Here is a 15,016-nt window from a genome sequence, read left to right as displayed (position 1 = left end):
AAAGGTTTATAACAAATCTAAATGTTAATATTATTAAGTTTTAGATAGTTTATTGCTTTATCAAGCATTATTAAAATAAAAATTGTTGTATAATCATAATAATTTTTGTTTGATTATTGATATTTCTTAGTCATTAAAAATATTTATGTAAATTTGACAAACAACAATATTTACAATATTTAATGTTATATATAGGTTTTATGTGTGTCGTAAAAACATTTTAACTCATTTTTCAATTCAATTTTATTCATATTATAATATAAGATAAATGAATTTGTTTTAATATTAAGGTGATGTGCAAGTATATTTCCCGTAAGTTTATATTGTAGTTGTTGGTAATTTATTTTGTTCTACTATTTTTTTGTAATACGCATAACTTTGTGTGGTATTGAAATATTGTAGCAAATATGTGTCCAATATATATATATATATATATATATATATATATATATCTAGAACACTAAATGTATTTGTAATTGGAATCCTAAAGTATAACCCTAAGCATGACATAAATCCTAATTCTAACTTGTTAATCCTAACATCGAATTCTAACTCCATGATAAATATCCAAAATTGACCTATTTCCTTCTATCTAGTAAGAGTTTGGATGCTATCAAAACCACAACATTCAGTAACTATAGACTGTAGTAGAAGAAATGAGAGGCATTACACCTCCTTTCATAGAAATCCCAGATAAATCGACGGTCAAGATTGAATTAACTAAGGTAAGACTAGTTAACAACTTTTTTTTGATTTATTTCCTTTTGCAAACTCAACTTGATTTTATCAAATTTTAGAGGATATTTGAAGATAATTGAATATTAATTAATTTCTTCAATTAATGAATATTTAAATTCAATAATTGAAATGTTGAAAGATTAAATTCAAATTAATTAATTTAATTCATTTTATGAATATTTGGCAAGTAGGTTTAATTTAATTGAAGTACGAGGACTTTAGGTTAAATTAATTGAATTGAGAGGGTTTAGTTGCCAACTTAATATTTAGAAAATTGATGTTTGATGATTATTGCAAATTGCTGATTTCATCAACTTAATACTAAGATCACATAGAGACATATGAATAGGTCTTTGGTTAAGAATTTTAGTGATTGTCCATTGATGTTTAAGATTAGGGACATATTAGTTTAGAATACCACTAAATGTTTACGTTAATTCTAATTCTAATTCCTTACTTAACCAAATCCTACATAATACTAATATTAACATTAACCTTAGCCCTAACCTAAACTCTAACGAAACAATAACCTTGACCAAATTTAAATACTTACCTTTTAATCTAATTATAATATGAATTCCAACCCTAATAGTAATTCTAGCCATGCCTAAATACAATTTATAATTATAATCCAAAGTCTTAGTTAACCCTAACACTAACCATAATTTTTCTTTGTTGTCTCAGTTTCCACTACTAAATTCCAAAATGTCATATTTTCAAGTCTAGACAAGTTGCATCCCAAATTCAAGCTTTAAAAGAGTCCACCTTTTCAAATTTTCAAAATCTAGCTCCTAAATCAAAAGTGGTTAATGATGCCTTCCATCGCAATTCCCTTAAGCACAACAATAGGTGATAATTCTCATAGTGCAATAGGAAATGTTAATGGAAGTCAAAGAGAGAGAAATGTTTTTTTGAAATTATCTATAGTGAAGTGGAAAAATTAATAATAAATACACAACTAAATGAATGAATAAATACTTTGGTCAATCCCCTTGAATAAAATGAGGTGCGACTTACATAAGACACAAAAAGATGAATAATGGTGACTTGGAGAAACATCTTTCCAGGTAAGTGATAAAACCTCACTAATGAACACACTGAAGAAATTGGTTAAATAATCAATGGCTTTGAATTTAGGAGTTTGGCCAAATATTGAATCAAGCATCTCTTCCCTATTGCATACATAAGGGTGGGAATATTTTTTCATACTATGCTTATTGCACATGATGCTCCTGTGAGTTACATCTATCAATCTGTATTGGATAGAAGAATGGATAATAAAAAAAACCTGAGGCACAATATTATGTGAAGGTGATAATGGTTTTCTACAGAATAGAAAGGATGAATGGATCATATGTGCCGAATATTTGATCCCATGTGAACATAATTGTTTTCAATGCAAATGGGTATAATTTATTCAAGGGATATGTTACAATTGTTTGACATAATACCCCTACAATTTATGAAGGAAATACATTTTTCCCAACGAGTGGATAGTGAAGATGCATTCAACACAAAAGCTATGAAGAAAATCATATATGAACTGCTACTAGTGGTAGCAACCAAACATGTGTAATAAGTTATGAGAATGGTAATGAAAAAGTGACGATGAGTTTCTGTGGAAGGATTGATAAAAAATATAGAACACAACACAATATAACAGAAAAAAGAATCTAAAAAAATAGAGCATAGCAAATAAACAGAGCAAAACAGAGTAGTAGTGATGAACACTATAACTGCAACTTTATTCATTAAACACTATAAACTTTTTGTTACAACATGATACAAGGAGGATGCATATTTATAGTCATTTATGGAGAGCTCTAGAAATTTCTAATAGACTACGGTGGGAACAATCTAGAGATTATCTTGAATAGATATTGTGGGAGTTTTCAGATTTTGTATTAAATGCTCACCTATTGAGAAAAGATAAATATTACTTCAACACTCCTGCATAATGTTTATTTTCAGAGGATAGGAACTTCTTTGAGTTGTAATAGATCTCTAGGTTTGGCAAACTTGACAATAGACAATGCTTTTACAAATATATCAGCAACTTGATGTTCTGTTCCACAAAATTGTAGCTCAATTTTTTGATTTTCAATTAGATCTCAGACAAAATGATGATGCACTTCTATATGCTTGGACCTTGCATGATATACTAGATTGTTTGCTAGTTTGATAGTACTTTGGTTGTCACAAAATATTGTAGTTGGTGAGCCTTGTGGATGGTGCAATTCTTCAAGTACTTGTCTAAGCCACAATGCTTCTTGAGATGGCTTTGATAAACCAATATATTCAGCTTCTGTAGATGAAAGTGATACTATTGATTTCTTTTTGCTACTCCATGAAATTGGTCCCATTCCAAGATGGAAGATACATCCTAAAGTTGACTTTCTATCATCAATGTCACCTGCATAATCAGAATCTTTATATCCAACTAAGGTAGGCTCTCCTCCATATTTGTATTCAATGCCAAGCTGATAAGTGCAATTAATGTATCTTAATATTCTTTTGGCTTCTTTCCAATGTTCAATGTGTGGATTTTCCATGTACCTGGATACAATACCAATTGTGTATTCAATATCTGGTCTAGTTATGGTAAGATACAAAAGATTTCCAACAAGTTGCCTATACAATTTTTCATCCACCTTTCTTTGAGTAGAGTTAGCACTGAACTTTAATCCTACTTCACATGGTGTTTTAGATGGTTTAAAATCACTCATATTGAATTTTTTAAGTACATCAAGAGCATACTTAGTTTGAGAAAGCATGATCCTTCCTTCTTCTTGCCATACTTGCATACCCAAAAAATAGTGCATCCTTCTTCTCAATATCATGTGTGTGATCTCCTATAATAATCAAGTCATCCACATACAATACAATGATAACAATTTTATCATCAATATATTTCAAATACACATTTGGATCAACTTTACGTCTTTTAAATCCAACATTTAGAAAGTACTTATTTATTTTTGAGTAGCATGCCCTTGGTGCTTGCTTAAGACCATACAATGATTTTCTTAATCTACACACCAAATTTTCTTCACCATATTTAATAAATCCTGGTGGTTGTTGCATGTAAATTTTTTTCTTAAATCACCATGCAAAAATGCACTTTTTCCATCCATTTGAAAAAATTTCCAACCAAACTTTGGAGCTAAAGAAACTATTCTACAAATGGAGGTCATCTTAGCTACTGAAGCAAAGGTTTCAGTATAGTCCATACCTTCTTCTTGTGAGAAACCTTTAGCCATTAACCTTGCTTTGTATTTTTCAATAGCTCCACCTAATCTGAACTTGGTTCTATAGGTCCACTTGCAACCAACCATATTTTTCCCTTCTGGAAGTGTTGTTAGTTCCCACATTCCATTCTTTATCAAAGAATTATATTCTTCTTGCATAGTTGTTTCTCATTCATCTTTTCCTTTTGTTTCTTCATACGTTCTTGGAGTGTCCACCTACATCACCTTTTTCATAAGAGCATAGTTATAAAATATATTTCTAGGACCTTCTTGATAAATTTATTGGATGCTTCTAAATTTCTTTGGGATTTTCATTATCACTTTCACTTGATTCTTCAACTTGAGTCTCTTCCCATGAAGTAGTTTGTACACCTTGACTTTGACCATTGGTAGAAGTAGATTCTTCTTCATCAATGAAAATTGGAATGAAAGAAAATGTTGGGGAGTTATCATTCATCTTCATCAAACCATACATTTCTTTTAATATAGATTTTATTAGTTCTAGGATTATATAACCTATATCCTTTGGATTCCTCACTATATCCAACCATTATGTACTTCTCACTCTTCCTTTCAAGTTTTCTCCTCCTTTCATCATGAATGTGATCATATAATTTACAGCCAAAAATTCTAAAATGAGATATTGTAGGCTTTCTTCCCCTCCATGTCTCTTCTGGTGTTATGTTCAAAACTGCCTTAGTAGGTGTTACGAAAGTATGAACTACTTCAGCCAAAAATTTAGCTTCTAGATTTCTAGAATGAAGCATACTCCTAGCCATTCCTATTAGAGTTCTATTTTTCCTTTCAGCAACCCCATTTTTTGGGGGTGAATAAGAGACACTTGATTCCTTCTTTATGCCATGTTCTTTACAAAAAATTTTAAAAGCCTTATTCATGTATTCAGTCCCTCTATTAGTTCTTAGTATCTTTAAATACTTTCCACTTTGTTTTTCAGTCAAAGCTTTAAACTCCTTAAACTTTTGAAACACTTCATATTTATTTTGTAGAAAATACACCCAAATTCTTCTACTATCCACTTCATCTTTCTTTTGTAGAAAATACACCCAAATTCTTAGTATCTTTAAATACTTTCCACTTTGTTTTTCAGTAAAAGCTTTAAACTCCTTAAACTTTTGAAACACTTCATATTTCTTTTGTAGAAAATATACCAAAATTCTTGTCCTATAATCATCTATAAAGGTGAGAGCATACCTTGATCCTCCAATTTAAGGTGTTTTAAAAGGACCCATTACATCACTATGAACTAGATGTAGAGGAGTTTTTGCTCTCCATGATTTACCTTGAGGGAAATTTTCCACATGTTGTTTTCCCATTGCAGATCCTTCACATAACTTGGGACTTAATGTTATCTTTGGAAGCCCATGCAGCATTTGTAATCTCTCCATAAGCTTGAGACTTTTAAAATTGACATGCCCCAAATTCTCATGCCATAACCTACTCATATCATCATATTGGGCAATAGCACACATATGTTTATCTCCACATTTAGAAGTAAATTATTGAAACTGATATAATCCATTCTCCATTTTACCAATTGCAATAACTCTATAATTATCATTGACATACTTGATTAAGCACTTATCATTGTAGAATTCTATTTTATGTCATTGACTTGCAATTTGAGATACTGAAAGTATATTTGGTGTTTTTTTTTTTTTTTAAAGAGTGGTAAACGCTTTGACCTGGAGCTATGAACCAGTGAGGTCACAAACAGGGGACTTCTTCCCCATGAGATTTGAACCTTGGTGGCAAGGATAACAATGCAACAACTTAACCATCACAACATGCCACTATTGGCAGAAAGTATATTTGTTTTTAATTTAGGGACTAACTTAACATTTTTTAACAAACTATTATCAACTTTAACATTACCAGTCCCTTTAACTTCTAAAGTACTATTATCTCCCAAATATATTTTCTCTTTAGTATTTTCACTTATTGATTCAAATTGATTCTCATTATAAGACATGTTGTGCAACACTAGAATCAATAACCCAATTATCTTTGAAAATATTATTTTCTTTAAGTATAACACAAAATGCATTTCTTTTAGAATGACAAAATTTTGGAGAATTATTTATCTTTTTCTCTGAATCTCTCTTCTTCTTGAAACATTTATTTTCCTTATGACCCATTTTACCACAATAATGACATTTCCATTTAGTTCTTTTATGATCTACAGATGAAGAACCTTTATTTTCATACTTTCAATTTCTTTCTTTAAATTTATTACCTCGTGACTTCTTATAATATTGTTTTCCTTTCATTATAAATGCTTGAGATTCACCATCAAATGATTCTTTTTTTTTAAAACTTGTCTTTTCTCTTCTTGAACTAACTTAGCACACAATTCTTCAAATTTAATACTTTTTAATTTATCCATAGTAGCTAAACCCCTTATAAATGATTGACAAGATCCTAGAAGACTTTGTAATATAATTTGTACAAAATCTCTATTATTTATATCTTTTCCAAGAGAAGCAATATTATTCTTCTTTTCCTTTAACTTAGTAGAATGTGGGACTATCTCTTGCGAGCTTGATAATTTCATATTATATAACTCAGTAGTGAGAGATAAAATCCATACATCACCTGAATTTTGATATAGATCCTTCAAAATCTCCCATACTTTCACTCCACTTCTCTCATTACAAACTTCCAGAAAAACCTCTTTTGAAAGTGTAAGCTTGATTAGTGTTGTTGCCTTCTTATCACTTTTATCTCAATTATCTTGATCCTTTCTTGGATTTGTAGGCCTCTATTCACTACTAGTCACAATATCATAATAATTTTGAAGAGTTAGAGTAATTTCAACATGAGATACCCAATCATAATAAATTTTCCCATTTAATTTAACTGTAGGCAAAGTCACACCAAGTGACTTCATAGTCAAATTCTCTCCTTTTTGGATGAAAATGAAAGAAATTTCAAAAAGCTTTGATGCCCAAATTGAAATTGGAAAGTTCTCACCAAATTTTGAAAGAGTTCTTTCCAAGTTCTTACCAAATTTTGAAAGAGTTCTTTCCCTTGTTGTAGTTTTATTTTGCCCCAAAACAAATTGTTTCTTACTCCATGGTTATAGTCTACAAGTGTAAAATTTACACACAAGAAAACACATATTCACAACCTAGAGACTAAGAGTGCTCTGATACCATGTGGAAGGACTGATAAAAAAATATATAACACAACACAATATAACAGAAAATAGAGTCTAAAACATAGAGCATAGAAAGTAGACAGAGCAAAACAGAGCATCAATGATGAACACTATAATTGCAACTTTATTCCTTAAATACTATAAACTTTTTGCTACAACATGATACAAGGAGGATGCATATTTATAGTCATTTATGGTGAGCTCTAGAAATTTCTAATAGACTATGGTGGGAACAATCTGGAGATTATCTTGCACATATATTTCAAGAAGTTTCCAGATTGTATATTGATGCTCACCTACTGAGCAAAGATAAACATTACTTTAACAGTTTCTCAAGAAATATTGTTGGCATCATGGAGAAGGAACTCAAGGAGTTGCCAGAATACTTCAATAAGATGTGGAATGGGCCATGATGAGAGCCTTCAAACATCACAATAGAATATTCATACAATGGTGTGTCAAATGTGGTAGTTGTATTTGTTAGAATAATGAATAACTAGCTGCATAAGTGGCAACTCAAGTTTGAGTTGTTGGCAACAAGACTTTAGTTTAGTTGTTTCATAGAGTTCTAGTTTGAACAAATGACTAATTGTAGATCTTTATCTTAAATCCAATTAGCTTTCTAGAGTAGTCCTTTTGTCTGTTACTCTTTTTGTGGTGTCAAATCCTCTTAGTGTGTTGTCACACTCTTAAGAGTTTGTTGTTAATGTCCTTCACAATATTTTAGGTATGTAGGTTGTTCATTTAGCTCTATAAATAGGCTTCAATTATTCAATAATTTCAAGTTGCTAGTTCTTCTTCTCTTGTCTATTTTCTTCTTGAGTATTGCTTCTTTATTTTTCAAAAGTAGCTTCCATAGTGGTAACTGACACAACAATAGTTGTAACCATTGTAGCCTAAATAGACAACAATATTTGATGCAATTAAAATGGGTGGAGTGGTAGTGGATGTGCACATCACCATGGATGTTGGAATGATACCAAACATTGTTCTATGGCTAGCTATGAAATCACATATAATACTACAAATTATTGAATGGAATTCCTTCAAGAAAATGGGGATTTGTAATATGAAAATGTTAATTCACAGTTATCTTGCCTAATCTATTTGAAGAAATGTCTTCAAAGATTGATTATGAGCTATGAGTTTTATGTTAGTCTTTTGTGTTGAATATATTCTTTCCTTCAATCATTCATGGTTTATTAAGGAGATCAACTTGATTCTTGAGGCTTTAATGACATGCAACTTAAGGTTAGAGTGAACGAGTGCATACGAATGACCATTAAATCACAACAGATTTAGTTAGATTTCTTGGAAGGAAAATAAAATTTTGAAACGAAAGAATTCTTAGCAAATCTAGATGGAGATATACTTCAACATAGGTTTGAATTTAATCTTTCATCAAAGTCACAAGTCTTGTGCAATTTCAAGCTTTTAAATGATTTCTTTCTAAGTAGTGACTAAAAATGACACTTTTGGTCAAAGGTCAAAGAGTTGACCATTTTTGTGCAACATTTTGAGGTTAATTAACCTTTCCCAAAACATATTAAAGGGAGTTAGTTATTAACCTGAAGAGAAGGTAGTTATCTCATGAAGCCTTTAAATACTATGCTATTTGTAATGTAGAGTGGGGAACTTTATAAAGGGCAAATGTTGGAGAATTTTGTAAAGAGACTTTAAGATTTTCATTATGCATTGGGTGTTATTGAACTTGTATATTTTCAAGAAAATAACAAAAAGCTCTTTTAGTCATACGTCTTGAATGTGTGCTTTTCTTATTAAATCACTTGCTTGTCGTATGTTGAGTTATTGATGTCTTCCATACTGATGCACTCTAATAGTTCTCCTATTTGGAAAATGTATTCATTCCATGGTATCTTGTTATGAATATATTAAAATAATACATATTTTTGTATGTCAAGGTTTGTTATTCATGTTTTGTCATTATTAAATTTATCTTCTTGGAATCTCTCTATAAATAGTTATCCATTGTGGAATCCCATTCATTTTTCATATGTATGCCTTTTGTATTTCTATTATTGAGCTTATTTAGTTTCATGTTCTATCATTTCATACTTTTAGGTGAAAAGTAAACAAAAATCACAAATACACCCATCTTATGATGAAGTTGTCCCTCTCAAATACATAAGAAGATTGCAATCTGATAGTGATCAGTTGCAATCTCTTCAACTGTTGGCACAATTGTCACTATTTACATAATAAATAGGGTCAGTTTCAAAGAAAAATTCATAGTGATAAATCTAATTACCAACATGCTTGTAAACATGATCGCTAAATTTAGACATGCTACCTGCTACTAACTAATAGACACTCTATATTTAAAATGCGTCGATGTGTATGGAGATGTTGATTTTTTTATCATTCACTTTTAATATAAAAATATAGAGTATATATAAGATAATATATATTATACACATACACATAGATATAAATAAATATTAAATAATTATTTATAAATATAATATTGTCATCTTATATTATAAAATATTTAAAATAATATATTTATAACTATGCGTTTTATACCTAATAAAATGGGTGATATCATTTTTCATTTTTTCAATCTTTCTTAAATTAATGTATTTAATAAGGAGACATTTAGATGTCCATCAAAATCACAATTTCAAATAAAAGTAAATAATGTGTTTAAAATAGTTTATCACAAAATAAATTAGTAAAAAATTGAATAAATATTTTTTATTTAATATTTGTTGATGTTTGGTAGCTTTAGTTGGGTAAGCTTTGAGACTAAAGTGAAGTTACATATATGTCACACCAACATACACACACACACACACACACACACACACACACACACACACACACACACACACACACACACACGCACACACACACACACACGTATATATATTTTTGTGTAGTTAATTAAATAATAAATTGAATATGAGAGATATTATATATAATTATGTCGTTATCATTTTAGTGAATAAGCATTCCCCATGAAATAACATGTCTCATCTTAATTTATTATTGACATGGATAAGAAATTTCTACAAATTGGAAAGCACAAAAAAAAATAATATGGAAGTGCTATTACATTTGTAGCGATCATTAGAAAACCATCATGGTATCAGAGTCAACTACAAATGTACAAAATACTTGCCTATTATACAAGAAGATTCATGACTGTGACAAAATTAATCTTTTCCAAATAGCAAATAATGAATTGGGATGAGATAAACATGGAAAATAGAGAGTGTATCAACAAGAACCTAAAGTAGGAAAATGAGGATATTGCTATCTGCATCATCATCATTACCAAAAATGATACTCCATCAGTGTGGAATTTTGAATAGCCAATCAAATTAGCTTATGTTTGCAGTTAGTGTTATCTTCTTTTGGGTGATCTTTTTCCACAACAAGGCAATGAATGAGTAGAGGATGGGTGTTTATAGTGTTGCAAAAGCACAAAGGTAGGACAAACTATAGTAACAGAGGATTTTGGAATGCTTGCAATACAATTGGTATCAAGGTTATGGGCCCATGGCATTAATGGATATTGGTGAAATACAAACACAAGATCCCATGTCATTTGTATTTAATTTATAATGAACATATTGACACAAGTGACATGTTAAAAGTGTTAGAGTGTGGTTGTCATTACACCAAAAGACCAATCTATTAGTGCCTAATGCAACAACTCAACTTGTAGTACGTAGGAGGTGATTAAGGCCTTGTCATGAATCCTAAGCGGAGCATTGAATATTTTTCAAACAATCTCCCCCTCAATGTTGCCCAAGGATCTGAAGAGTCAAACCTATGACTGTGCTTTGGTACCACTTATTATAGTGGGGTTGTTGTTGCACCAAAATACCAATATATTAGTCCCCAATACAACCACTCAACTTATAGTACATAGGAGGTGATTAAGCCCTTGCCACAAATCCAAAGGGGAGCACTAAATAGTTTTCCAAGACAAAGTTGAAATTTCAAGGCTTCTAAACTACATAATGTCTATTCAAAATCTAATAGAAATCAGTCATAATTTGATAGAGAAAAAGATCTATGGAATTCTTGTAAACTTGATCATTTCAAAAGAAAAATATCATGAATCTCCCACATTATATATGTTGTCTATAATTTCTTCTCTTGATTTTGGGATCACTCTGAGGCATGCCTATGGAATATAATCAAACAAGACTAGATAAAATGGATTTTTGTGAGAGGTAAAGGTGGCATGGGAAATACCACTTATAGTTCAATGCTTGGAATTCAAATTTCCTATGTGTGAACTTCAGTCTTTATTATTTCAAGAGATCCTACTCATAATTTGAGTGATTAGTTCCAACAAAAAATTACCAAAATTCCTACTTTATCAAATGTATTCTCAAACTTATTTTCCATGGAAGTAGATCCTACTATGGATAGTAATGAATCAACAAATTTTAAAGGAAAGGGGAATTAAATTGATTAAGATTTTGAAATTTATTACTATTCATATTCTTGATCAACAGTTTCTAAGACAAGAAAATAAGGTTTGTAGATTATATAAGATATGTATTATTGTTTTTTCATATTTAGAGTAAATAAATTTTTATTTAACATTTTATTATAGTGTTATGAAAAATTTATGTTTTTGATACAAAAGTAACCAAAACTAGGGGTTGGCCCATTAAAACAGTGGTGGCACAACCAACAAAAACCCAACCAACAACTGGCAGAAAACCACGCACAACACACTTAATGATTTACATTAAAAAAAAGAGTAGTAGAATAATGGTAATTAATAGTACTAGGGATCCAACCCTTAGGACCAATAGAGTTTAGCAATTTTACAAAAAGCATATAGGTGGTCATCGCATCATACCACCTATAGCCCATAACTAAGTTTAACCAAAAAAAAAAACTATCACCAAAGGATGGAGAGTGTAAACTAGTAGAGTACTAAACATAGAAGAAAACAAAAGGCCACTAAGTGATATTTTTTTCATTTCCTTTTCTAGCCACTAGCACCTTGGACCAATCTTTAACAAGGAATCCATAGAGAAGCTCTAACTCCTCCTTCCCTAGGTCATCCTACTCCAACTCATTGGCGAGTAGTTGAAGAGTAGTGGCATCCACATGAGCCACCTTAAGGGTGAGCTTTGAGAATAGGGATAAACCCTCCTCCATAGCATTGCACCTATCTTTGAGCTCCTAGAGATCCTTGTGGGTAACCTCTCCCTTTTCCTCCATTCCTAGCCGTAAAGCCTTGATGTTCACCAGAATTTTGCTACTATCTTGCAACACAAGATTTTTAGTGGGGACCTTTAGGTTTACCAAACCATTTTTTGACCTAGGAGGAGATGGTGTCAAGGGATTCAATCATGGTTTTGGAGTTCTCTTGGTTGCCAGTTGGAGGTTGGATGATGGTAGCAGAGACATGGGTGGGGTCAAGGGAGGGGTTCTTGATAGGATTGTACATCTCAAAATCCCAAGTACCATCCAAGGTATCATCCCATTTCTCCACCTCCTTATCCATTTCATCTTTCCCCTTCTCATGATCGTCCCCCAAGTTCTTCTCACTCTCCTCAAAGTTAGTGTCATCTTCCTCCTCCTCCTAAGAGGAACAAGCTAGTTGCTTAAATCGTCCATAGGTCTTAGAAATTCTTCCTAACCTTCTAACCCCATCAAATTCCTCATCTAAATCCCCGATTTCCACCTCCACCCTATTATCCATTTTAATTCTCTCATTAACAGTCAGTTCTAGGCCCATCTTGTTCTTCCTACCCTTAATAGAGGTTTGGATAGGGGAAGGCTGATGGGTGGGGGCATAACTACCACCTATAAATTCCAAGTGTAGGGGAGCCCCACAAAGCAGGGCATTGTCAATTGCAATCACATAGGACAGGCAAAGGAAAAGTGAAATTGGAAAAGGAAAAACATGAGCCCTTGGTGAAGGATACTGAAGTTGGCCCCTTTCCTCCTTTTTCCTCTAATATCCATCACAATATCTTCAAGTGTGTACATTAAAAAGAAAGGAATCCAAACAAGCTCCCTATTATAAAAAAGGTTAAGAAGTGGGAAGTGATGAAAGTAATACACACTGTATCTTCCTTCCAATGCCAGGTATTTTATGATCATCAAAGAAAATTGTCCCAGGGTTCTAGTAGTTTATCCCTCCTAAAACCACTGCAGTAATGGTCTGGGGCCTTATTGCCTCTGAAGAAACTAGTCATACTTGCATCATCTACCACCTTCGTAACCTTCTACGATTTCCTATCAGTAATGTCTAGTCCCTTTGCCATGGCAATAGACTCCTCATTCACTTGTAACATAATTCCATTTATGGTCACACACCTATCCTTCCAGCTGGCAAAAAATAATTGTGAATAGTTCTCATCATAGCCCACCATAGTCTACATTTAGGGGATGAACTGTCCTTCCTTCAGCAAAATCCAAGTGGCCTATCTTTTGGAAAAATCCTCCATTTTAGTCAGCTCCAACCTATTAGGGTCCCCACCCATGTGAGCAGCTACCTTAATGATATGCCTTTCGTCAATCTCAATAATTCTCATTTCACCTAGAAAATTGTGAAGGTGGGGCTAGAAATATAGTAACCAATGGTAAAAAAGCTATCTTTCTTATGCTTCATAAGATTGTGAATTCTAGAATGTATTAAGCAGTTTAAAGTATCATTGCAAGGAGTGTAAGAAATCCATATGTAATACCTTAAAGATCCAGCCTTAGTCTTAATGTGAATTCTTTCTATAATCCTGCTATAACGTCGAAATTTAATGTATGTTAATAAAGTTAGCCATTATGAATAATGACATCAAACATGAAAGTTAAAAGGGTATATGGACAATACTTACATCCTTAGTTATATATAGAAGAACATTATATTGATCCTCTAGGAAGATAATAATATATTGAAAATATTGATTCAAGTATAACTATAGAAAATAAAACATATGCATATATCTTCATTGTATGTACTTCAATTAGATATTTTTTATATTGAAATAGTGGGGATCATTCTCAAATAAGTTTCCAATAGAATGAAATATCAAATAAAAGGATATTCATTTACAAACAAGTATTTATTATCCTTGAGTATTTTATTTATCAAAGCATTGTAGTCTCTCCCTTATATTTCTATACAAGCAGTTGCCTTGGTCTTTTTCCTCCGAGAATTGTATTGTGTGAAGAGGGAGATTGAGATTAGAGGAAGCCTAGAATAGTATTTGAGGTAAACTTAAAAGAGAGGGAGAAGATAGAGGATATAATTTTGTCAACTTTCGGTGATCTTGGTCATATTGATTTAGAGGGAGTAAACCACATATTGAGATGGATTCTCTAGTGATCAACAAATTGTAGCAGCTAAGAAAATTGTAACTTATGAATATACCTCATGACTAAATGATTTTAATGGGCCTATCCCATGTGTACATCATTAGAAAGCGAAAATTTAAAAATCATGTCACTTGTATTTACAAGATTTATTAAAAGGTGACGATCTTGCAATAAATTAATTTTCTGTTATGATGGATATCTTACGATGTCTATGCAGATCATGATAGATTATACTTTGCATGGTGGATGTTAATATGGTAAGCATTATGAGAATGCATGTGTATATACCTTATCAACATTTCTTTGAGTACATGGTGGATGCTATGCAAATTGATGTTCTGGAGGACCATTACATAGAGTACTTTGGTGAATATCATGCAACTTGATATTCAGGAAGGCCAATACTCAAAAAGTACTTGATGAATATTGAATGTTGATATTCTTGGATAGTAATACTCATGATATAAGATGTTATCAAAACTTTTTATTTACTTGGTGAATATCAAATGTTGATATTGTGGAAGACCAATACTAATGA

The sequence above is a fragment of the Cupressus sempervirens genome, chromosome 11 (assembly GCF_028749045.1).
Source record: "Cupressus sempervirens isolate cs-2001-9-10 chromosome 11, ASM2874904v1, whole genome shotgun sequence".
NCBI lineage: Eukaryota > Viridiplantae > Streptophyta > Pinopsida > Cupressales > Cupressaceae > Cupressus > Cupressus sempervirens.
This window is presented reverse-complemented; position numbering follows the sequence as displayed.